This window comes from Puntigrus tetrazona, chromosome 23 (genome assembly GCF_018831695.1).
Source record: "Puntigrus tetrazona isolate hp1 chromosome 23, ASM1883169v1, whole genome shotgun sequence".
In the NCBI taxonomy this organism is placed as follows: domain Eukaryota; kingdom Metazoa; phylum Chordata; class Actinopteri; order Cypriniformes; family Cyprinidae; genus Puntigrus; species Puntigrus tetrazona.
The window spans coordinates 3750982-3776954 of NC_056721.1; the positions used below are offsets into that span (position 1 = coordinate 3750982).

Consider the following 25973-nt stretch of genomic DNA (forward strand, 5'->3'; position numbering starts at 1 on the left):
TGTCTGAATGATGAAAAAGCAATTAATCCAAATAATTTGGTCTGATTGTGCAGTAACAGTTTATACATTCTAAAAAAAGTTCCAAAAAGGAGGTTTCATAGAGAATGTTTAGTTCTTAAAAGAAGCCTTGTTTTTAAGAGTGTAGAAAAGAATTTGGGTCTTGTCTGTAAGTCTGACCAGTCTGTAATCATTTACTCACCCCCATTCCATCAAAGGTGTTCATGACTTTCTTAAGTTGAAAAGAAAGTAGTAGCAGAAAAAACATTCCATTTTACTCCATATAGTGGACCAAGGGTCCAAATTGCAGTACAGTACAGCAGACAGTGTTTTGTCTAGTGATGATACTGGTCTTTTTGTTTAATAATTAACATTTTATATGTTTTTTTTAATGATAGCACAAATGCTCATGTGTGTCTGTGAGTGCGTGTGAGTTACATAATTACGGTTTTACTTTGGTCAAAAACTTTGTGTAAAGGACTTTTGACTTTGTTGACATGTTTACTTTGTAAACACTGAGTCTGTATTTCTATGTGTCATACAATTACATAATGCACAAGCAGTGTCTGTGGGAATGTCCATGGGTTTAAGCAACCCTAATGTGATATTTAGTCTCTGAAATGCAACTTTTATCAGGAGAACCTTGCCAAAAAACATTTTTACACGTTGGATTGCATCACGCCTAAACATAACACCATGTATGCATTCGACAAACAACAAGCACTAATGCTACCCTTCACTTCTCAAACCTCACATTTGAATAGTAAGTAGCAGGTTCTTTTAATAGGAAAACATAACTTACTTAAAGGTTGTGAGTCAGAAGCACCAGACTGTCCTTGCAGAGTTAGAATTGTGCACAGTCCTCCCTAAATGGGCTAAACACACTCTAATATGAGTGTTGTACTGTTCTGGAACAGTATTGTAAACACAACTTAACCGCTGATTTCTAGTTAGTAGTAGTTTCAGTTTCACAGCAAGAAACAGCATCTCCAGATCATGGCGCCTGCGGCAACACTACAGCGAGAATAACAGCTCCACCTTCTTTTTTTGCATAAACATTTGGGCGTTGTGGACAATTCATAACTTTTTATAAAAAATATCTCTTTGGTTTTGAGACTTAGGGATATTATCTTTGCACTAACAGCTTGTAACAATCAAAAGAGAAAGGAAATCACATCATATGGTCAGTTTGTTCACACAAAGCTGTTTGGCTTCGGGGGGCTTTGAATATGGAGCTCAAAACTGTGCTCAAAACTACCTTTATAGTGCTTTTTTCAATTGTATAACTGAACATATGTGGCAACTGAACAATTTAAAAGTTAAAAGTTCTTCAGAATCCTTAATTTTTTCTCAAACAAAATAACTGATTTAGGAGAAATTGACAGAATGTTCATTTTCAGCTGAATTATTCCTTTAAATATTTTACATCCCTCAGCTCAAAAGTCACTGTGTTCCCAGGCAAGTCTTGACATGTGTCCCATCAATATCAGCTAATAAATACAGGAAAATGCTAGTGAGGACAGGAATGATTTTGAGCGCTTGCTTAAATGGCTTTGATCATTTAAAAGGTGTTTTTTGAAGCAGGTGCCAGAATGGATTTGAACAGGAAATGTTTGCAGAGTGATCCAAAAAGACAAACTCTTGAAACTGGAGTGTATGTCAATTATGTAATCGACTGAGAAGTCGACAATGAAAGGCATACGATACCTTGACCCGAACTGACAGAAAACTGTGGAAAACTGAGAGAGAAATTTGGTGAAAAGAAAAGAACAACAATATTTGCCCTTCCTCAAGTCTTGAAAAGGCCGTCTGGCTTAGCATTCTCCTCACACAGATCCACAATGACACAGGAAGGAGGAAACAATACTCACTTCCCCTCCTTCTGTTTTCCTAGAGACATGTTTTTCTTTTACATACTGTCAAGCTTCCTGAGCTCCATATTCTGTCTTTTGTTGCTCTGAGTGGCCTCCCTTTCACTCACACACAATGAACAAGAGGACACTCTTTCACCTGAGCGAAAAACACAAGCAGCGAGAGCTAAAAAAGAACGGGGAGAAAATGAGGACAGAAAGAATGAGACGCATTCTCATTGGACGTCCTTTATTTTCCGTATGCCACAAATGCTTAATGGTTTAAAAAGAAGCAGAGAGAAAGAGTCAGATGTCTGGGTGGCTAAATTGGATGTTTAGTCTGTGGATGCGTCATGGGAGCTGCGCTTTATACTTCTCTTACCCTAGGGGCATTGCTAGGATGTCATTTGATTTAACACACACACACACACACACTGACAGAGCTCAGAATTCCAGTTCATCATAATCTTCTTTGAAGCCTTGTCGCCTGTTACGAGATCTAGATTGACGTTGCCCTTTTTACGACACAGGTCCTTTTTAAGTCCGTCTGAGATTTAATAACTTTTAGTCGTTTGGCATCACTTTGTTGAATTTCCTCTAATGCGCTCATGAATAAGTTCGCAAAAAGCCGTCTTGGCTTTGCGGAGCTTTCAAAGAATTAGGCCCCCGAGAGGATGTTTTTGTGCGCTTTTATAAAGCACCAACAGCAAATTGAATTCAGAGAAATTCAAATGTGATACAAACACCAGCATCAGAGGGTAAGCCTACACAACATGCGCTTTAACACAGAAGGCTCTCTATATCCCAGAATTCCCTCTACCTCCCACACGGACACAGGCAGAACAGACATTGTTCTGTTCCGTCGGCTTCTTTTTGCATATAGACAAAAGATGACGTCGTTTGGACTAGAGGCATGAGTCAAAGGTCACACCATTGGACAATACTCACAGGAAGTGGACTGATAGTCCTATTTCCTCCATACAGACACAGAAACATTCACAAAAAGTCTGTTCACGCTATACAATAACCAGCAGCCTTTGACCCACATACATGGCCAGCCACAAGTGGACTACATTATCATGTCTATTATGTGTATTGTTGCATTATATTAAGTGTTGAGGATAACGCACTGCAGGTATGTGAGTTATGTAATCGGATTACTTTTAAAGTAACCAGTAAAGTAACACATTACTTTCACGTTTTAAAAATTAGTTGCTTCTCCAAAAAAAGTTACGCAAGTAACCATTTATTTATTGATACCTCTTGTTATGAAGTGCACTTCCTTCAGCCTCTGTCTTATGATTATGAACACATATTACACATATTAAATATCTCGACTAATGACTAGTGCTGGATAGAATAAATAATAAACATGGTTCATTGGTCAATATATATATGTATAAATAAGTATATAAAATCACATACTTTTCTACTGAAGTAAAACTTGATTCATATTTTATTAGGGCATCTACAATACTTACTTTTATCCACCTCTTTTGAAGACTAGTAAATGCAAAGGCATTTGAATCTTGTTGTTTAAGTGAAGGTTTGCGATTGTTCTCAGAATCTGATGAAAATACCTGGATTATAACAGAATTCCATCACTGATTCTTTCAAGAACTCTTAAAGATCATCTTACCCACAAAACAAAGTCTTTGGAATCTGAGATGACAGTTTAAGCATCTCATCTGCTATTTAATGTGCGATTCTTACTGATTTGTAATTTGGTAAGAAAGAACTTCTGGACTCTGTCTGAACCGCTTGCCAGTTGCGCTGTTGCCACATTGCGGCTCTCTGAAATGAGACAATGTGTGTGACACCTAAGCCTCCGCCAGTGCTCTCCATGAGGACTCTATTTAAAGTGCCTGTGTCCTTCAAACAATCTCCACATCGGTTTCTCTTCCTCATTTTCCTTCGGCCTGCAAGGGCATGGAAATAATGCTGCCTCATTTAAGAGAAAAGCTCACCATGAAAATAAACTATTTAAAAACACAAAAACTTTTCTTGTTTTCATTTATACCAGTATAATTAAATGAAATATAATTACAACTTGGATGAAAATCCACCATAAAAGCATCATAAAAACAAACTACGCATTATATTCCAAGCCTTCTGAAGTCATGCCCGTTATATTTGTTTGAGAACCGTCCAAATTGCTGTTATTTACCTAAAAAAAATCTCTCCTTGTAGAAATGTCAGATTTGTGAATGAATCATACTTTTGTGAATGAATCATTCTTTTGATCTTTAATGCATTGGTTGATTTGATTCTGATTCACAAAACCAGGAGTGTTTGTGTCCAAAAGTATATAAAAACTTGCAAATTAATTCACTGTAGTCTAACACTGACATTTAACACTAGTCGTTCTTTGGCTTTTTAAACTAAAAAGTCCCACACTCACAAAGACCAGATTTTTTTCGACTCTGGGTAGAATGTCTCAATTTCGTTTGTAACCTTTGACCTTTTTGCAGCAGTATTAGCTTAAAACTGTCATCATCTGTGATTTTCCATTTCATGACAAATGAACCAGCATTAAGGTGCAATACAGCCATCTACTATGTTGGAGAGTCAACCGACTAGTTGCTCTTTTATTTACCACCTCATCACGTGAGTGGTATTAACATAATAATATTGCTGTGACACCCAGTAAAGCACAGCCTGCATAGCCTTTCTGTTTTTGTGTTCCCGAAAAATGCCAAGTCGTACAGGTTTGGATTGCCGTATGGGTGAGCAAATGATGACAGAGTTCTCATTTCTGGCTGAACTTCCCCTTTAATGAAGACATTTGGAGTGTCTTATTCCCCTGCTCCATCCCAGGACCCCTGCACCCAACCCTCCCGGTCCTCCACCAAAACGCATTCCTCCACGTCTCCCGCCGCCTTTGTTGGCTCTAAGTGTCGCTGTGATCTCCCGCTCGCCGTTGTCTCGTCACCGCGTTCTCCTTTTCTCTGCCGTGTAATCCTTCCTTCCATAGAGTGGCATTAGCACAGGGACTCTTATCGTCTTTGATGCTACTGCAGGGATTTGGGCAAGCATTAAGTGTCATTAACGCTGGGACTATTTATCACCTGCCTGCCAGCGGATCTGGCTGCTGCTGGAAGAGAGCTTTGAGCAGGCTTTACTCACCACACTTTGGCCTCAGATCTGAGCCCTGGATGGGTGGGAGGGGAGTTTACGGAGCGCTGGGCCCTCGCTGCGTGTTGACTGCGGCCTGCCACGTCATGCTAAGCATGCTGACAAAGTCTGCTGGGTTCGATATGTACCGTACTCAGGGCAAACGAGCTTAGAGATTTGAGGAAATACTTTGAGAGCTAGAAAACTGGGTTAAGACATCTATATGCTTTAACTTAAACTTAACTTAAACTTAAAATTAAGTCGATATTTATTCACTCTTATGTCATGTAATTAGTTAATTATATGTATATTTAAAATCATTGTTATTAATGATATTAATAGTAATAAATGTCATTTTAAGGATTTTTTTGGGTGTTTAATCATTTAATAGACGTGATCATTAATGAATGGAAAAGAGCTACATAAACTAAGCTACATAAAGAGTGTTAAATGTCTAGATGACTATTAAAATCATGTTGAATGGTGAAAATTCGACCATAAATGAAATTTATATTCTATTTGTAACTCTAAGAATGAAGTTATTTGTGTGTTTGTTTTTTCTTTCTACATTTTTGCTAATATAACAGAAAAACAATTGATAAAATCGTTTTTCCTAATATATACAGTGTATGCCAAATTTATAATATATATATATATATAATTATATAATAAAATAAATATATATTAAAATATATTGTTCTTGACATAAAGAAATGTCTTGACTTGAGCTGCATGGACTTTTTTTCTTTTAAAATTCTTTGTTAAAAAAAAGGGGGAAAAAATGAGTTATGGGTTTTGAGTTTTGAAACACTATGGTGGTGAACAGATAATGATAAAATGTTAGTTTCTGCATGCAGGCATTAAAGACAAGACATTTCGAGATGCTTTATGTGATAGTGTCCATATTGCATGCATATCAGGCCGCTTCTCATTGAAGGTTTTAAAGGAGTTCCTGTACACATCATCTTGTCAGCAACTCCAGCTCTCATCTTCCTGTTAATCCTTCTGTTCTAACGAGGCTCACTTTGCCAAACATGATTGGTTTGAGGACAGTCTGCCCGGGTCTGGGACTGAATACAATGCCCCCTTTGTGGCGGGAGAGAATGGGGGTTGATGACAGGACAGGGGTCCGGCAGATTTCCATGGCGCAGGAGGAATCTCTGCAATGTGAGCGTGCACATCCTACCCTGTGGGAGTGATCGGGAAACCTTTGAGCGGTGCTACTAAGAAGAATACGAGAGCCTCCAAATCGCATGAGAAAACATCTTTTCTCTGGTCATATACAAACCGACTTCAATAAACAGGCCTATTCTAAAACAACTCCTACAAGTACAGACTGGACAAGTCCCACCATATCATCAGCTCACACTTCCTGCCCTCCCATCATCACCTTGTATCAACTCCACAATCTCAAACCGTGAGCGCAAACATTGACACTGACACCTTAGCTCTCTTTATTCCTTTGACAGGAACAGGAAATATCGCTGTGACTAAGCTTACTCCTCTTTGTCTCTCCCTCCGCCCTTGCTAAAGCTATTGTCGGTGTAATAACCCTGTCATCTAGCATCTGTCCCAGGGCAATGTACATCTTAAAGGTGGGCGAATGAAACCTCATGCCTGCCACCTCTCTCCCCAGGAATATAACTGTACCTTTGTCTTGAGCGGAAGCTACTTTGTGTTTGTTCACAACGCCGCTGCATCTTTAGCTCCCCGAGGGACTTTCAATGAGTAACTGCATCAAGTGTCGTTCAGGATCTAGATTGCACTGTAAGAAATGTGCAAGGTGCATGAGAAAAGTTTAATTCCTTTACTCTTGACAACACAAGGATAGAGACTTTGGCTGGTGTTGAAGGCAAAGGTCAGTGAGATTTTCCGTTTGCACTAATAAGTTGTAAATGTTTTAAAAGGTTTCGTTTACACAATTACGTAGTTCTGGCATGAAACTCTAGATGGCGCTGCAGTCCGATCAAGTCTACCTAATGACATCATCATCACATGGCAGAGCTGATTGGTTCTCTGTTGTATTGGTAGCTAATGAGCTCTCTGCTTAACATTCGAATATATGACTAGTTGTGCACTTCAGAAACCCTCCCTCTTCCCCAGCTCCACCTGTTTAGATCTGCTACCAGGTGATTTGTGTATGGTATGGGGGTTATGTCATGTGTCTTTGTTCTTAGATAGACTTTGTCATGCACATGCTACGATTGGAAGATTTTCCAAATACGTCGCCAATCTGCCATTGGTCAAAAAACAGATTGCCCCGCCCCAAACATGTTCAGTGGGGTTAAGCTGTTATTGGTTAAAATGTTCAAATAAACAGCAGTGCTCTGATGTGCTCCACAACAATACTGTGTTACACTGGTTTACTTAAAGTTGTCTATGCAAATTATGTGAAAGAATTTTAATATCGAAGAACTACACAAGTCACCAACATTAGAAGCCATTTAGCACTCAACACAAACGTTTTCTAGAACATGTCCAGAAATTAGACAATTAATAGGAAAACTTTGGTGTCATTGTCGCTATTGGCACAGGATTGTTGTTCTGTCTTGTTTTATTTTAATATTTGCTGGTACTAAATGATTGTTTTTGCCATCTGTGGAACAGTTACTTGTCTATTTAATGTGATGAAAGCAATGTTGACTGTTGAACTCAATAAGAATGCAGAAGGAAGTTATTAAATTCTCCACTCCATTGTTGCTTTCAAAAACATGTTTTCCTATCCGCCTAAGAAACGTGGAAGAAGCCGTTGATGAACTGTGCAGTCACCATAACGTCCTGGGATGAGGGCCATCCACTAATCCAGAGGTTATGAACCAACACTAATGTTGTCATTCCTAATTGAGTAATGAAAGTCACAGGCAGCACACAGACAGAGGATGATTCTCTAGTGATTTTTGTAAAAGTTGTGCACAGATAAATCATGCAAAGCAAGAAATGTGTTATGTCAAGAATACTTGTAAAGTAAGCTGAGATCAAAGACCGTTTTCCAGAGGATTGTTGTAATAGTGTTGCTGGGATGTTTTGAATTTGGATACATACACAAGAGTTTAAAAGTTTAGTGTTGTGATAGCAAAGCTGAATTTCAAGCAGCCATTAGAATGACCCTTCAGAAATCAGTCTTCAATGTAATTTTTAATCAAATATAATTCTGTAACAACTTATACTGTAATAGTGTCACCAAAACAAGTTCTAATAGAGACGTTGTGGTCATTGAGGAGCCACTCTGCGGGCTCCTCAATGTACTAATATAGTAATTACAGGCATCTATCTTTCACTCAGTGCTGTTCTCTAACAACATCGTCTTGGCCTGCAGCCAAACACACACTGAGCCGGCAGCAATGTGAGCAACATCAAACCGCACCCTGTCCTCCTCAACAGACTCCTGTCAACACATTTCCTTTGAGTCTTCAAAGAGAGAATTGGTGATACTGTGAATGTACCTGCTTCTCACCGCATATTAGCGCTCTATGTACACATTCGGTGCTTTCAGACTACGGGTTTACTCATGCTTAAATAATAACAGTAGAATACAAAAATTTATATTCTGGGTTCAATACAAATATGTGTCACAGAAAATAAAGCAGTGCACTTACAATGGGACAAGGCATTGTACATATATAAATGCTAAAACACATGACCATAAGGACTGGATATAACTTAGTTTAGAATCTTTGATTAGCGTCTTTATAATTTCTGAATTAAGATTCAATTTGATATTTTTTGGGGGGGGTATAATGAGTTGACCTAATGCAAATGTTGCAAAATAATATCCTGACATCAAAATACCCACAAAAGCTATTAAAAGAGTGCTGCAGGGAGACTATAGTTTTATAGATCAACTATAGATTTTACAGAGACATGAACTCCAATGAAATAACGCTTTGCCCCAGTAAAATAAAACTGATAACTGAAAATGGAGATTACGTATACTGAGTAGCATTGCTTTTAAGTAGTTTATCAAAGTCCAGTGTAACAGGTTAGCCTTTAGCCAGGTTAGCCTCTACATGTGAATTTTTTATCTTCATGCATTGTAGATACTACAGCCACGTGGAGAACCAGCCACAAGCCAACACCCAAACCAACACCCATTCCTTCCCCGGTGAGACGGGGGGCGGGAGGCTCCGAGAGTTTGAGAGGGAACAGTCTGGAGCCAGCAGCCTGATGCTGGGGCTGATAGTGGGCTCGTCCCGTCGTCTGGCTTCAGCGTGGCTCCTCTCTCCTCTGCCGCCTGCCTCTGAACACAGTCCTGTTTACAGTGCTGCTTGACCTGGGTCAGCACCGATAACCATCGCTCCACTGACATAATGGGCAATCCGCATGGAAACCATTTTTTTCTTTACGGAGAAAAATGCAATACGGAAGAGGGGAACCTAAGAGGAAGAGATTAAAGTTTGGAGGAAGTCTTTGAGAGAAGTGAGACTCTGTAGGGCCAAGACACACGCAAATGTTTCCGACTGTGATAGGAATGTGTGTTCACGATTTCCAATAGCGCAGATTTGCTACGTCCCCAGGGACTGTGAGAGTAAACAAAATAGCTAATCTAGATGCTACCTGTGTGTCAACAATTGTCTCATTTGTGTCTATACAGCGAACATGCAATCTTATTTAAGTATAACATGCAGCTTCCAAGTAATAAAAGGAACACTACATGATATAGTATATAGTATATACGTGAAGTGCCCAATGAAATTAACTTAGGGTCTCATGGGTTTGGCTTTAGTTTATACGACCGCAAAGATAAGGGTGTGAGACCAAGAGAACGAAGCAGAAAGCGCAATTGAGAAGGAGACAAAGGAGAAACAAATAGATCTAAATATAGACAGAAAGTGAGGGAACGAGATGCGGGCGGCAGAACAGAGTCGCTCCTGCTTGTGGTCTCACCCTCTGGTTATGAGAGTCTGGGTGGTCCACACACACACACAGGCCCTCAATTTCCCTCAGCTCTTAATTCGCTTGTCGTGGTTTTCTCCACAGGCCAGACTCTGGTTAGCCATCACCACTGCAATGCGTCACATAATGACAGCAATTTGTGGTCGCGAAGGGAGAAAACGAGAAAAGAAGACAGAAAGACATGAGAGTCTTACTCTTTTTGTGGAAGACAGAGCCACAAATATCCGAGAGTGAAGGGATGAGTGAATCAAGTGGATGAGGAATGGAGAAAAACTATGTGGAAGGACAGACAGACCCCAGAACTGTCTCTGCGGCTTTCTTTGACCATGCTTTCGCAAATGACATCAAAATATATCCACGAGATTGCTTATCGCAACTGATGTGTGGATTCAAAATCTGCCCAAACTGTCACAGAAAGTGGTTAGAGTTAAAATTACGAATTGAGATGAGGCTACAAGCCACACTATGTACAGTATTCCATAACTTAAAATTCTTCTCCGTTTTCTTCAGGACTTAAGCCTCAGAATAGGCTGATCCACTTGTCACAATGTTTTGAGACTACAAATTGATTTTCTGCATGTCTTTGCATAGCAATACAGTGCACAAATGATGGCACCATAAAATACCCTTGACTGTTTAGTCTTTAAAACAAGCCAGATTCAGTCCACATGGACACCATGGCTATAGACACGAACAGCTTCAACAGTATCTCAAAACATGTACGGTCTAGCTGTCTCTTTGCCCCAAAAAGAGAAATTCTTGTTGTAAAATAATATCAAAGTTTGCATTGATCTGTATCTTGAACTTTACAATATTTAAAGCCTAGTTCTCCAAAAATATGTCAATACATTTTAAAGTCATGTTTCAGATGTAGTCCAGACTTCATTTCAGTCTACAAGTGACTTTTGTGCTGCAAAGAGAGTTAAGTAAATCACACATGTTTTCATTTTTATGATGCATTCAACATGTTCTACTTGCCGTTCATCCGGACGTGCAATAAATCATTACAGGGCCCAATCTGTAGTTTTGTTCAGTCTTTTACAAACAAAAATTATTTTCTGACAAATACAAGTTTACACTAAACCATGCAGACCAGCTTCTAGGAAATATATAGAGTGAATTGATGTAAATATGATGCAGACATGAAATATGATCTAAAATACAATCTGGATACATTTAACATGTATGCTTGTAAATTATTGTAGTAAAAAAAATATCTAATTTAAAAGCAATTCAAAAGCCACTACCTTTATATATAGTAAAATAACCAATCAACCTCACTAACACCAAAGGAAGCAAAAAAATTATTTTAAAAAATGATCCAACAACTCTCTACATGTTAAGACTGTTTGCCACCTCCTGCAAACTTCACTCTCTAATCAACTATCAAAGAGAAAGTCTTTCAAAGCCTTTTCAAAGCAGGAGTGCGCTATTTAATGTGTTGCCTAGAGAGATGATTATTGCAATAAATTTCCTGTTGTCCCCAGTGGCGAGCAGCTGAGACAGCTGCAGGTCGGGTGGAGAAAACTCCCTCTCCATCTATCCTTTTCACTGGCTGGAGATCACCCTGTCCCTGGAGGTCCCAATCTCAACTCTACAGAAGATGTACGAGATGGATCGCCGGACTTTGCAAGACACTGGCCGTGGGAAATAGCGCGTACAGATAAAGACTGTTCAGTAGGCAAATGACAAAGTTTTTCCATTGACATTTGCTTTGAGTTTTGAGTTGGGAAACCTAATCTGCATGTCAAAGCCAATGGAAAAAAAAATCATATGGTGACCTCAACATCAGCTCTTACTCTTTTCATTTATTTTCATCAGATACTGTATGCTGGGCATCTTACTTGATTCTTAAGTCTCAAAGCACAACAACTGTCCATATTCAAAGTGGCAAATCATCTGTAAATGCTTTGATGTTCACCGGCAGTTTGGCAAGTAAGAACATGCAGGTTTTAGTCGTAAAAGATTATACCTTTACAAATGGCAATGTTTTTGCCTGCATTAGTGGTATTATTGTAAACCGATCACATTCATTTATCAGCATTGGTCAGTTGGTCAGTTGGGACATGCTGTGTTCAACTTGAAAGTACACTAGCACTCTATCTTCTCGGCACACATTCAAACAGGCCTTTTCCATCCTTCCGGGAAATAACTCCCAGAGTGGTAATTTTCACTTTATTACAAAATAATTGGCTTTGATTTGAATTATTCTCCCACAGTCACTCCTAAAATGCACACCATGTTTTCTTTGGCACAACTTTACATAGTATCAAACTAAGTTGCGATTTTCAAAGATCTTGTTTACAAGGTTCCTGATGTGTACATTCTTCACAGTTTAAGGTCGCCACCTGCATTTCGGTATATGCATGGTGAGGTATGAGCGTAGTTGGCTGGTTTACGATGCAGTGGGCACTGAATTGATTTCTTTGGACCGCAGTTCTACTTCTTTCAGAGATGTGCAGCTGCAAGTGATGCGACTCCGGCACGTCACGCATACTTCATAGCTCCCTTCCTAAGCAACCATTCTCTCATCTTTTCCTGCTAGACACAATGCCAAGAATAAACTAGCCATCCATCAGAAATGCCCTAGCTTGAGTCCTCCACAAAAGACTAAGAAAGTGTGACTCCAATTTACATTCCTAGGTGATTCAAAAATATTTGTCCAATTTATGACGCAAATATTCCTCTGGTATTGACAGGGAAGCAGGTTATGAGATTTCCCTTTCCTAGTTTGGTGAGAAAAGCTTCTCAAATAAACCTGATACATAGATAGTAACCAGGATTCAGTGAGTAATCTTTCCTGATGCAAGGCACAGCCCTAAATAGTTCAGATAAGGAAAAATTTGAGTTAAAAATTCCTGCTTTGAGCCGGCCTCAGTCTGGCCAGTGATGCTTCCTGGTCCACATATTGCAATCTTGGATGAGTTGTATATTCTCAATGCGGCAAATGTAAGCAAACTCATTAAAAAAGCATTAAGGGGGACTGTGTAACGCTGTAAGCTGTATGCATGTAAAGTAATCTATTTGGAAACTCGGAAGGTTTCATTTGCTCCTCCATTTGAGTTGACGGCTTTTCACATGTGTGGATCCCAAGCATCTCTGGATGAACAGTTAACCATTCCCGCTTTGCTGTGACTGGGTTCTTTATGTTTAGGATCATGAATCTGAAATCTGAGCTTCTGTATAAACCATTTCCACTTAACAAACAATATTCTGGGTATCTTCTTTCCCAGCCATTGTCCTCCCTTAAGGTTTCCAGTGGTGTTTGAAGGGGTGAGAACAAGTCACCTCAAAAGCAGAGTTTATAGCTTCTGTCAGATCCAAAGAGCCGATGGTGAAATGTGGCTAAAGACTTAACCACAGGTTAAGAGACCCCCACAGAGGTCTGTGATGGATTGTCAAGTTTGCCCAGGGGGTGATTTATGAACCTCTGCCATTAAAAAGGACAGAATCCACACTTAGCCACTGATTCAATTGTTATTCTCTCACCAGAACCCACAGGACAATTTTATTGTTCAGTGGTTGCTTTTTCATTCACCAGGCGAATTCTCACTTAGGTTCACTTAAGAATCATCTTTGTCACAGATGTTTTTCTTAGTATTTCTCTGGAGTCAAATCAGACCATCTTTCAATACATTCATATTGAGATGTCTTATGATGACCGATTGGGATATCTTATATGTCATATCTGACATCAGTCTGAAACTCTTCTGAAACGTGCTTATATACATTGCGTAAAGCAAAGTAAATGATTCCCTTTGTTCTGTACTGAAATATAAAATAAATTTAATTCTTTCTGTCCTTCACAAAAAAAAGAAAGAGCAAAGATGGATCAGGAACTCAGGAAGGAAGTGGCCTGGAAGGAAAGTCTCAAGTTGATAACAGTTGATGATGTTACAAATTTCTACATATATGCAATCCTACATAATTTTTAGGGGGTCCCATACAGGGTTTGCTCATCAGGTTTGGTTTTTCTACAACATGCTGAGTAGAAGCATTCGGGTCTTCTCCTCTAGCTCTGGATCTATTTAAAGATGTTCTGGAGATGAGGCAGTCTGTGTAGGTCCACTGGTTTATTTATCCTGCATGGGCTCTGACTATTTTCGGGCTGACTTCACAGGGCACTAATTGCTCTCGTTTCACTGTTAGGTAACGGGAAGAGAAGGAAATGAACAATCACTCCCATGTTTGTTTGAGGGTGAGGTTGAGTCTGCAACTCTGCATGTGTACTAGCTTGTACACAAATGGAGTCGTGTGTTAATGACAAGACGCTCTCCTTGGAGAGAAAAAAATGAACGGCCTGTTTTTTGTTTGTTTGTTTTTTTTCCATTCAGCCTTTTTATCCGGAATTTGAATTGAGGAAGTGAGGAATTTATGAAAGAATGTGTTATTTTTTTTTATCCCCCTCTACAAATTGCATAAGTTGCATAGGGTAGTTTAAAAGTCATGTATCATGAATGTGATTTGGTTCTGCGAGTAAGGTCATAACACTCTCAGGTGTAAACATACCTCTGTCTGTCCTACAGCCTGGAGGGTATGTTGTACATCCTGACCCCTCTCACTCACTCACTACATTGCACATCGGTGTGGCAGATTCCTATGTCTGTTTGAATTGTCCATTGCTCTGAAAAGATCAAACCCCTTCCCCGGTGCCTTGTCCATGACCTGTCCTGACACACAAAGCAGGTAAACAGGCCACTGGGGTACCATGAGCTGAGATCTACGGTCAGAGTCTAAGCCGTCTTCCCGCTTCTACCAGACATAATACATGACTTTCACCTTCTTTTCGCTTCGGTCACGAACCCATGGAGAAATTTCACCCCAGCAAATATGCACATCTCTGTAAACTGTGGACTTCGTCAGCTGGGGGCTTTTAATAAACTCACCATTCCAGATATCCCGTTGACATTTGGAGCCTCACTTGAAGAAAGTTTTTATTCTCTTTCTCTGAGGAACAGTCAGCGGGAATGCCAAATTTGTCCATGTGTTTCATATATTTGTTAAATTTCGAGTATTACTTTTTGGAGACTCTGGGTTTTGGTAATGGCCTGTTGATGGAGGGTCTACGTACAGCAGTATAAATCCACTGAAGCACCTCAGCTGTGATGTTATTCCTCAGCTCTTTGCTCTACGTGAATCCCGCTGTGTTGCTTTGCAGTGGTACCATAAGCATCAAAGCTGTGAGTGATTGTCCGTGCAGTTTGTCTGCTAGCACCCCCTGAGGGATCAGCCTACAAACTTACCACATTATAAAGCTCAAAGCGTTCACCACTGCCAGGATGAAAAGACCATTATCACCCTGTTTCATTGAAGAGCTTAGGTGGTTAAACGCAGAGAACATTAGAGCCCTTGGAGCCGTTTAATGATGTAGGCTGCCAGAGTTGAATTCACTAGGATTCAGAAGTGCATAAACAACCCTGAAGATCTGAGCCCCGATCCTGAGAAGTCCTTCTTCTAAACTTTTTGGTAATGTTTTTACCATTTTATTGACAGTATAGAAAGAAGACAGGAAACGATGCGACAAAGAAGCGGAAAGAGATCGGCAAATGATGTAAGCCCTATTCAAACTTCTCTTCTCAGTATGAGCACCATGTACTAACCTGTGTGTGTTAGCTACTAGTTACTAGGCGCTAGGTAAAATTTACATTTACATTTGACATCTCTTTTCACAACAGCATTTAAATCAAAAATAAATAAACAAAAAGTAGTCTTTATCAAATTGTAGTTAGCTTTTGGAGTCAGTAGCCTCATGGGCAGTGCTTTTGGTGGCATGTCTTTGAAAAAAAAAAAAAAAACATTTATTATTTTTTACTACTGACTTGCATATTAAAGTGCAAAGATCTCGCATCCACTAAAAAAGCAGTTCATGAAAATAAAATTTTTGTTTGTTTTTGAATAATTATAGACAAAACATAATTAAAATAGGGCTGCTGGGTTAATATTTAAAAAAATAATTTAAGCACTTCTTTCTAATCAACCATACATCCCATAAATAAATGTCAGCAATGTAAAAGGTTAAAAATGCAACAACTTGCCAAAGATACCTCCTTTACTCACATTTATTCCCCTCGTTTAATATCTGTATTTATTCATAAATATATTAGTAACTGGCATTTTGTGCTGAACTAAACTAAAACTTGTCACATGGTCATGTGACATAATTGATAAGTGTATCTAAAATGTGTTCCAGCTGTTTGTAATATTTGTTACACAGTGATTTAGGTGTTAACTCTTCCTGTTTGACCCTTAAAATATAAATCACTGGCCAAAAGGGCCGCAAATAGATTTATGGCCCTCAAATCAGATAACACAACACACTTCAGAACTTGAAGGCATCTTTCACACACTCGCTCTGTTCTTGTTTCTGACTCTAAAAGGTTTCAAGGCCAAAGCACTGGAAGTTGAGGCAGACCAGTAAGCGAAAACATGTGTCTCCAGCCCTCAGCTCGAGCTCAGCATTAATTTGTGTTTGTGTAGAAAATTGCCCTGAGAGAGATGAAAATACATGGACCTTGGCTTCAGGGAATGGGCAGACAGCTTTGAGGTTTGAGCTGGATATATGATGATATTTTAGCTGGTTGATGCTTGTACTCATCTTCAGCTGAGCTAACCTGATGCTAACTGGTTTCAGTACAGCTCTAAAAGACATGTTTCTTTGAATTGAGTTTTATTTTTTTATCGTTAGTTGTATCTATTTACAGTTATTTAAATGTTGCCTTAAAGCACTCCTGCTTTTCTAATATATAGGAAACAACTGTTATGTATGTGATTGTAATATAGTTTAGTTATAATATATTATACAGTTTTAAAACGCCTTTAATCTCCTAAAGGCTAAAACGCTTCTATCTGCACCTGTACTGAAAGACAAACATTAATTTAATATTAAAAAGACTGAAAGGTGAAAATTGTCATCTTTACTCAACCTCAATATACAAAAACAAACAATGACATTTTTTATTTATTATGTTTATATACAACTACAAACACATATTTATTACGTGTATATTTTAACAAAAATATGTGATGTTTACATATATTTACATATAAATTATATGATAATTATATTTATTTTTAAATTATATTTATTTTTTATAAATGTTTACACACTGTATGTGTGTGCTTTCTGCTTTTATATATGCACAATGAATATACAAATATTACGTAAACAAAAAACCTTATTTTGGATGGAATTAATCATTAAACCATTTGTGTTCATTCAATGAAAGTCAGTGGGGCCCAGTGTTGTTTTAGGCTGCATTGACGTTACAGACAAAACAGTTAAAACATTCTTCAAAATATCTTCTTTTGTGATCTGCAGAAGAAAGAAAGTCATACAGGTTTGAAAAGGAGGTTTAAATGAAGTTTGTGTGAAGACTTTGTTTCCAGGTTTTTTAGATCTTCCATATCTACAAATATGCATCAATCAGCAGTCATTGTGTTTAGGAATGTGTATGTGAGTGTTATACATGTTAGTGTACAAAACAGCAATCTCTAACTTTCCTCGTCTGATGTACCTAACGTCCACTGTGAAAACCAACAGAAACAAACAGAAATCAGTGCAAAAACAGACTCTCTTGGTGACAGAGTTTTTCCGCGCCTCAGGGCACCTGTTGTCCCATATGGGCGATCGCTGCAGAGCGAGAAAGGACAGGCATTTAATACTGGCAGAATGTCCAGTGCTGCTGCCTGCTTTCTCAGTAGCACGTTCACACAGCTCCCACTTGTGCTTTACTTTTTGCTCTATAAACTATTTTATCTAAATATAATGTTAATCAAGACCCACCAAGCATAAAAAAACGGGTGAAGATGATATCTGCTTGTTAAGTGCGAAGAAAAACAAGCAGTAATAAAAGCATAATATTAGTTGAATCCATTGAGTAAGGATGCCTTTGCAGAGATAATTTTTTCCTTTGCAATCTCAATAATTGCAAGACAAATTAAAATAGGGGGGCCAGGTTATTACTGTAAATAATACTCAATACATCACACAATTAAAATGTAAGCAATGCAAAATATTAAAATAGGACACAGACACTAAATGCATTTAAAGTTTGGTGAGTTTTCAGTGCAGGCATTAGAAGTTATAGCAGTTCAAAGTGGAATAATAACGACAGGCCAGGGCGTAAGCAAAAGAAATCAGACCGGAAAGCAGTTGCATGTTCTGTACATGTCTAATGCAAACACTTTTTCTTTCGTTAAGCCTAAAAGTTTGGCATAAAAAAGACGAGCGATGAATGAGCACTTTGAGTAAATGGCGCAGTAGAACAGAGCTTTCTTGCAGAGCGGTCCCCGTCGTGCTTAAACACACACTTTGACATCTCAACAATGACATGCACTTCAAAGCTCAGTCAATATTTACATCAATCTGCGCCCTCCGCGAAGAAAGCAAGTGTTAGACGAGGCACTGCATGTGAAAGACTGCTGGTCTGATTTGCACAGACTCATGATGAATTTAAAATCAATAACTTCATGAACGTCGTGAAATACTTGGCAGAATCAGGTTGACCAATTATTCATTGAAAACAAGTGAGACTGCAATATTAAAGCTTCACTAAAATCCTCATTATATTAACGCTGCAGTGTTTGAGTACTAAATGCACACAAATTTTAAATATGGAGTCACTCGATACATTGCACAACGCAATAAAAATCCCTAAAACACTAGCGAATAAAAAAGAGATACAATCTTATACACTTGCGACTGCCTAGAGACGCTGCTCAAGACGTTTCAATATGTTTGAAAGGTTGCGGTACATGTGTTTGCAATCCAATTCCCAACCATGAGCTACGCTTCCTCCGAAGCCTGAAACACAACTCTCTCCAGTTATTGATTCACGTGAGCTGCACAACGTTTTATGAGCTTAACATTTGAGTCCTCCTTTGCGTCATCATTCACAATCAGGGGACATATGGCATGCCTTAGCGATTAGCATGGACTTAAACCCAACAGGCTTCCAGCTGACATGGAGAAACCCAATACTGTACGGGAGCGCCCCACTGCATCACTCTACACACACACGTTCCCATCAGATACCGCTGCACTGAGAACTGTCACAGGACACATGGGAAACAAGCACTGCTTTTCACGTACGGTAACGAACGGAGCAGTCTGTACGGGTCGCCACGCTGAAAGTGTCCTGCTCGGGTTAACAGGGTTTCACATATTTTTGAAACAGTCCTGATTAAAGGTGCACGTCAACACCGATCTCATGTATGTCGTACAACCTAAATGGGATCAGGTCATTTTGATCTAATTTCATGATAATAATTTAAATCATAAAGATCATTTAAAATATAAGCAATAAACAGAGGAGAAAAGCACTTCCCATATGGTTCTCAAGTGACATGTAGGTCAAGCGCTCAATTAAACAATGACATTTTAGCGCAAATCCATCTGTCACTTAGTAGAAACAGTCAAATCAGACAAATGCCAGATAGCCTGACTTGCACTCATCCTCATAAACCACAAACAAACTACTCAAGATAAAAGAAAACACGCCACAGACTACATTAAATACAGGTGCACTTGGGCATAAATATGATTTATGAAGCCCTAAATGTGTTTTGTGCAACATGAAACCACAAAAATGTTCAGTCTATCTCTTTGTTAATAACTTTGCGTATGTTTGTAGCTCAACAAATTCTAATAGACCTCTGAACAGTCGCTAATATTTGAGTGATACCAGGTCTGGGTCTTGAAGCAAAACCGGTTGAGAACCACAGAGTCTGTTATTAACCGAGAGCCTTTCATGTCTTCCAAACCCCTCATCCAGGCATAAAACGATAATCTTTCAGCGCCCTTTTGAAGATATTTAAGGTAATCAAACCAAACATCCCTTGAGAACTATTCACAAGCCCTTACTGTCTCAGCAAAGCGGGTGATGGAAGCAGGAGGGTGTACTCACAGGTAAGACGTCAAAGGACTTAGGTCAGCTGGCACACTGGATAGTCCTTGTTCGGAGCAGTCCACGAGCAGTAGGATGCCATCCTCCTCACACTGGCACGCAGGCGGGCACTGTTTCAGGCAGGAGGCACCCGGCGGCCCGTGAGAATGGGCACACGAGACGGCATGCAGGATCAGCAGCACCACCAACATGACAATGACTCCAACTGTTGTCTTTCTGTATATCTGTCTGCCTCTCAGCAGTCTCCCTCAGCTGTAGCTCTGTTTGTGTGGACGTGTCTGTCCGCTCTCAGCTCTCTGAAATGTTATCCTGAGCCTCGTCCTCTGTAGATTTATTCTGTCACTTCAAACTCCCATGGGTGAATGAGTCAGTTAGGGGCTTACACAGGTCTTCTCTCTCTCTCTCGTCTCATCTCACTTAGAGACATTCACCTATTGTAGTGGAAGCTTGCAGCGCTCCTCTGATTGGCCGGAGCTTTTGGAGGGCGGAGCCGGCCGGCACAGCACTCCTCCTACTTTCTCTCGCGCGCTCTTTCTGCCTCGGCAGCTGGAGCGGATGGTTGGAAGAAAGCAGGAGAGCCGAACTCTGAGAGGGGGGACTGCGTGCTGTATGCGGAGATTCATTTTCACTATGCCTGCCCGTCATACCTTTAGAGCTACCACAATCCTTCTACAACTTCTGTAATCCAGGCTTTCGTGGAAAGTTCCCATAGATCCTGCAGCACAAATTTAGCTGTCAAGCACCGCCGACCGCTTCTCCTGCCGTTGCTTCATATAAATCATACGTGAATGTTGTTGCGCTCCATTTCTCTTGAGCAACGCTTACATGGTGTTTTATAACCCCAACAACAATAATTGAGTTAAGCTGCGGACTCCCCTCAACACCATGCTCAGCCAAACAAACTACAGATTTACTACTTTGCTGTCCCAGCTTGTACAGCGGGGTGTCTCTTTACCGCAAGAGGCATGAATATACAGAGCGAGAGACATTCTCATAGTTCAGTGGGTCTCTGCTTTTAGCTAGCGGAAGGTACAGTTACGAGTTGCACTGTTTCTTCAATTGGAAAAGTGGACAATGGAATTTTTCGGTTTGCTAGGCGAGAAATACTATTTGTTTATGTCCCGAAGGATCACGGAACTCCTGATCGATTGCCGTCAAGGGTCCTAACAGTGGCAACAGCAAAATGTTACATAAACATTTCAGGAAAAACACTATAGAGATGTACCACAACACATAAGCCTCCAGGAAATATCCAGGATATTTCCAAAAGCTGTGGAAGTTTTCCTCCACGATGTGGCTCCAAATGTCTGTAAAACTCTTTAAGTACTTTCACCGTGGCTCTATTGTTAAACAGGACAAAATGTGAATTGAGAAAGGATGCACTATTTATGCTTTTGTGATCATCTTCTACTATGTTGGCATTGGTCTCTGGAAAAATTCCCATTGTGGATCTTGCGTAGTATAGTGCCCAAAGCGCTATCCTCTCTTTGTTCTGTTTCATTCGATTATTTTTAGGCTTGTTTTTGTTTTGTTCATGGGGTCTTGATTGTTGGCGTGATACATTTTCTTTTGTGAAACTGTGGCCAGTTTCTGAGAATCAAATAACATTAGTTTGAGTGCTTCAGTTGTTTTGCATTAATCTTAGTCATCCCATCTGTTTCAAAATCTCTTTCTAGTAGTTAATGCTTTTTATGCTTTCAACTTTGCAGTCCAGCATGAAGATCTCCAGCGCTGCTCATTCATCTGATTTAGAATCATTCACAATGGGCTCAAATGAATTCCTTTAATTCATTAAAATTCCTCAGCTGAGCCCATTTTCTGTGGACCCCTTGTTGCATTGCCTCCAAAAAAATGAACTGTAGTCATTGCTGCACATTATCTCTGCATTATCCACACACACACACACATCAGCAGATTGGTCGACCTTTCACACACCGAACACCATCAAGAGCTCAATTCTCATGCAAACACTCATTGCGGTAATTGCTTTGCCTGAGGACAGCCTCAATATAGATCCACAAACATGCAATACTCCTCTCTCTGAGGTATAATTTATGTCAGTTCAGTTTCCAGTCGTGTCATGCAAGACGTGATGAAAGGTAAGAGATGCTGAATAAAAAGATTAAGTAAATAAAACATGAAGATTGCCTGTACCCAGAGGAAAAATTAATTGCTTAAAGGATGCATTGTCATAGCTCAGGATACTTAACAAAGCTCTCATTTATCTAATATTTCTTCAATAGAAGTAGAAATAAATAATAAAATTAATGTGAGCTCATGTAATTTGGTCAAGGAAGAATGTGAGTTTTGATAATGACATCATTTTTTTTAAAGCATAATTTTTATGTTTCCATTTTCTTTATTTAATCTCATTTCTCTCTAGTAAAAGCAAGTGAAATATTAATATTATATTACTCAAATTTTTATTTGAGCTAAATCAAACACTCTGTAAAAACATTTTTTCCACTGTACCGCTTTATAAATTAATATTTATCTTGTGTATATTTAGAATATCAACTAAACTGCACTGTTTAGATCATTTTACTGGTAAACTAGCTAAGGAACATACTAAGGCAACATTTTTGCAGTGCTTTGTGACTGTGAGGTTTGTGTTTTTCTGCAGCAGCATGAATGAGATCTGCTCTCACTATTTCTCTCTCAAGAGCAAAACAGAAAGAACGAGCAATTCTGAAAAGCTCAGACGCTGAAAAGCAGGGATTTGTGAACAATGTGCCGGCAGTAAAGGAGAAGTTGAAAGTTAGACGTGCTGTCACCAAACACAGCTCTGCAAACAGTTCCCACCTCTGGGCACCTGCTCGCTGAGTCGGAGGCCAAAACAGGGTTGGGTTACCTATACGGCTGGAGCTACAGGGACCGCTGGAAGATTTGCCCTGCCCCGCCCCCTGAAGATCAAAGGCCTACACTCCCCACTCAATCTCATATCCACCCACACACACACACACACACACACTCTATCCAAGCATCGGCAATCTTTTAAGACACAAAAGGGAAGCAGTTACCTGGCTCTCACCTGTCTGAATCTGCCAGAGGTTATTCGAGCTCCGTCCAAGCACGGAAGTCCATTCAGCGGCTGCCTGATGAGAGGAGAAACTGGAGACCTGGTTCTACCCACTTACCGAGGCTGGGAACAGACAATTACGGTAAACGCAGTCATATCTGGCTGCTATGACCACCTGCTCAGTTCACTTGAGGGAACGTCTTACAATAAAAAGCAAACAGCTAGCAAAACAACTCTCGGTTTCTATATTTCTAACTTTGCTGCAGTGATCAAAATGTTGTTTGTTTAAGTATCACTGTATGTAAGTGGCTTTTAATAGGCTTTAATAGTCTGAAGTAAGACATATAGGTTTTCTTGATAACATTTTACGTAAGTATTAGCTACTAGGGTATTACTGGATGCTTTTATGTCATTACAAATGCATTATTGTTCTTATTAGGAGATACTTGTGGTTGACTGGCCATTCATATAGAAATTTACCCCACTGTCTTGTTGAAAACTACAGCATATGCTAGGTTTGCATCTTAGGACCAGAACATGACCAGCTCAAACCAGCATCCCAGCTTCAAAACATACCTAAACAGCATATGGTTCATTGACAAAGCCCCAGAAATTAAATAAAGTCTATATCAAATGGACAGCATAACATTTTTAACCATATCTGGTATCACTCCGATTATGAAGCTTGATTCTTTTGAACAACAGCTAGCCTAAAAGAAAAATAAATGAATATTGGCTAGCATTATAGTTACTGATTATATTAGGTTACTCAGCATTTTTCTACTTACATTTATGAAAGTAGTAACACGTTCAAAGTATCGTCGCGCTTTCTTTGAGCAAAGTCGACACAGCTTCCTCAATGAATATGATTTTGATTTAATTAACGATTCATTAATCGGGTTAAAACAGGCAGTTATCGCCACCAACTGGCGTAAAGATGCAGGAAATCCCCACCTTTAATGTCCAGACAGCAGCCTGAGCACAGAAACGGATATTAATCTCCTTTGTAAAGCCGCTTTGCTAAATTAACTTAGAGTACATGAACTTAAATCGAGTATAGCTAACAGTAGGTTAATTGTCTTTGAGCAAGACACCCTCTGCAGCCATTCAAACGTAGTTTTGAGCTGTAAAACAACAAAAAGGAAGCAAAAAGTCCTTTATGTTGCACCTAAATGTTATCGTATTGTATTATCATCATTAAAACGATGTTGGTTTGTCGTGCAGATAGGCTTATTATTTGTTATAGTACTTTAAAGCACATCTGTACGTCTCGCACATTGACAGGAAATACTTAATCATTGACAAATAAGTGCATAGCCAAAGTGGTTACTTGTAATGGTCGTAGAGTCCATACGCTTTTTACATTTCTGAACATTTTGTCACCCGCTTTATTGTACGCCACTGAAAGGGGAAGCAAACAGGTTGCATGATAAGGACTGTAAAATACAACACTAGAAACATGGGAAGTTTTAGTTTAGGTTTTATTTTCAACGTTTCATCTTTTTCTTTTTCATTTTGAAATGCCATTACCTCAAGACGTTTAGCTGTGAACCCGCACGAGAGTTCATGTCCCATAATGTTTACCCCAAAGACGGCAAGCTGGATTCGTGTTGGCTCACTCGTGAGAATCACGCTGACAGTATAAAAATACAGTCAGCTAGTATAATGTGATAACACTTTCACGAGTCGGAGCCTGCCGGGAGAACAGAGAAAAGAAAAGGATCTTATTTTGGATTCTATTTTAAGTCTTGCCATTGGCAGTCCAATTATAGTAGTAAAGGTAAGAAGGGGGCATAAATTAAATAGCAATAGCCTAAATAAGGATGATAAATTATCGATTGTATCAAATTTTATTGCTTCAATTATTTCCAGGCAAAGACTTGTTGCACGTGTTACTTTGGGGCAAGTCAGACGGGTTATAGGGTTAGAATCTAAACTCTTTCGATGGCTCTGCATCACATTCAAAGATTTCTAAGAAATCTATTTAAGATTTAAGATGTGTTTTTTTGCAGGAATAATTCATACTTATCGTAGTAAGGCCTACTTAGCCTTGAAAAAGGAAGCTGAGCGCCTATTTTGACTTTGATTTTTATTAAAAATAAGTTTATAAATGGACATTACTCACAACATAATGAGGTCCTGTGGCAAAATGTAGAGGTTGTTTTTTGGCATTGGCTAATGCTTTTGTATGCTTTTGAAAAAATAATGTGAAATATAGAGTAATCAAGTATTCCATTCCGAACAGCCTTTATAAGATAGGTGCTCCTGTAATGGAAATTTAGCATACAACAGTTATCAGGACACAACAGCAGAGAGCAGAAAGAGAGGGCTGAGATGAGATGGCACTTGTTAAGCTGTGTTTGGATTCATGCAACAGATATGCACACCAACAGAGGGAGAGAGAGAGAGAGAGAGAGAGACAAAACACAGGTACAGTAAGTGATGATCGTATCTGGCATACAGCAAGCTGCGATTACAGCTCAGGTGGAATGTTAACATTGCCCGATAATATTTTACTGTCTCCATTTGAGTTCAGCCAACCAGAACCAGAGAAAAATGATAGGCCTGAAAAGCAGGGTGTTCGTGGTCCATAAAGGAGGGACCTCTTCAATTTAGTCAACAACAACGAGACTAATCACGACATTAAAAAAGAGAGATGTTACATTTATTTCTATATATCGATATCTTGATTTTTAGGTTCCTAGCAGATAAAAACTCTGAGAATAATAAGGTGTTTCTTTCATTACTTCTGTTTTATTCAATGATGACAAACCAAAGGTCCTTTAAGTGCATTTCTTCCGTAAGTGCTTATGACAATGTAACATTACGTGATGTTATTTTGTTTACATAAAGCTATAGTGAAAGTATGTGTTGATACTGTAATGTGACATCTCCGGTGTTGTTCGTGATACTTTTTATTCAAATTAATATCCTGGAGCGCCTCCTAGAGCATAAGGTTTAGCATGACACTGAGGGACAACTCGGCAAAGACAGATTTGAACTAAATTAAATATAAAATTTAGAGTCCATCCTTTGCATTTTTTTTTAAGCAGCGTTTGCCCTCTGTGCACTTGACGTATGTATTGGAGACATTGCCACAGTCTCAGTTTGTTCTGTTTCTGGATGGTGATTAGATGGATGCACTGGATTTTTACAAATTGATAGCAAAATTGGACTGATATGTAAACTGATATT

The 25973-nt window shown here is 39.2% G+C and overlaps 1 protein-coding gene across 1 annotated transcript in view; it reads right to left on the bottom strand.

Annotated features, from left to right (window-relative positions):
* Nucleotides 1-19882, bottom strand: part of LOC122329314 (leucine-rich repeat-containing G-protein coupled receptor 6) — a 69258-nt gene extending 49376 nt beyond the window's left edge. The window contains 1 exon segment of the mRNA XM_043225547.1: nucleotides 19760-19882. The gene's annotated coding sequence lies outside the window, so the exon portion shown is untranslated.
* Between the last annotated feature and the right edge of the window lie 6091 nt (nucleotides 19883-25973).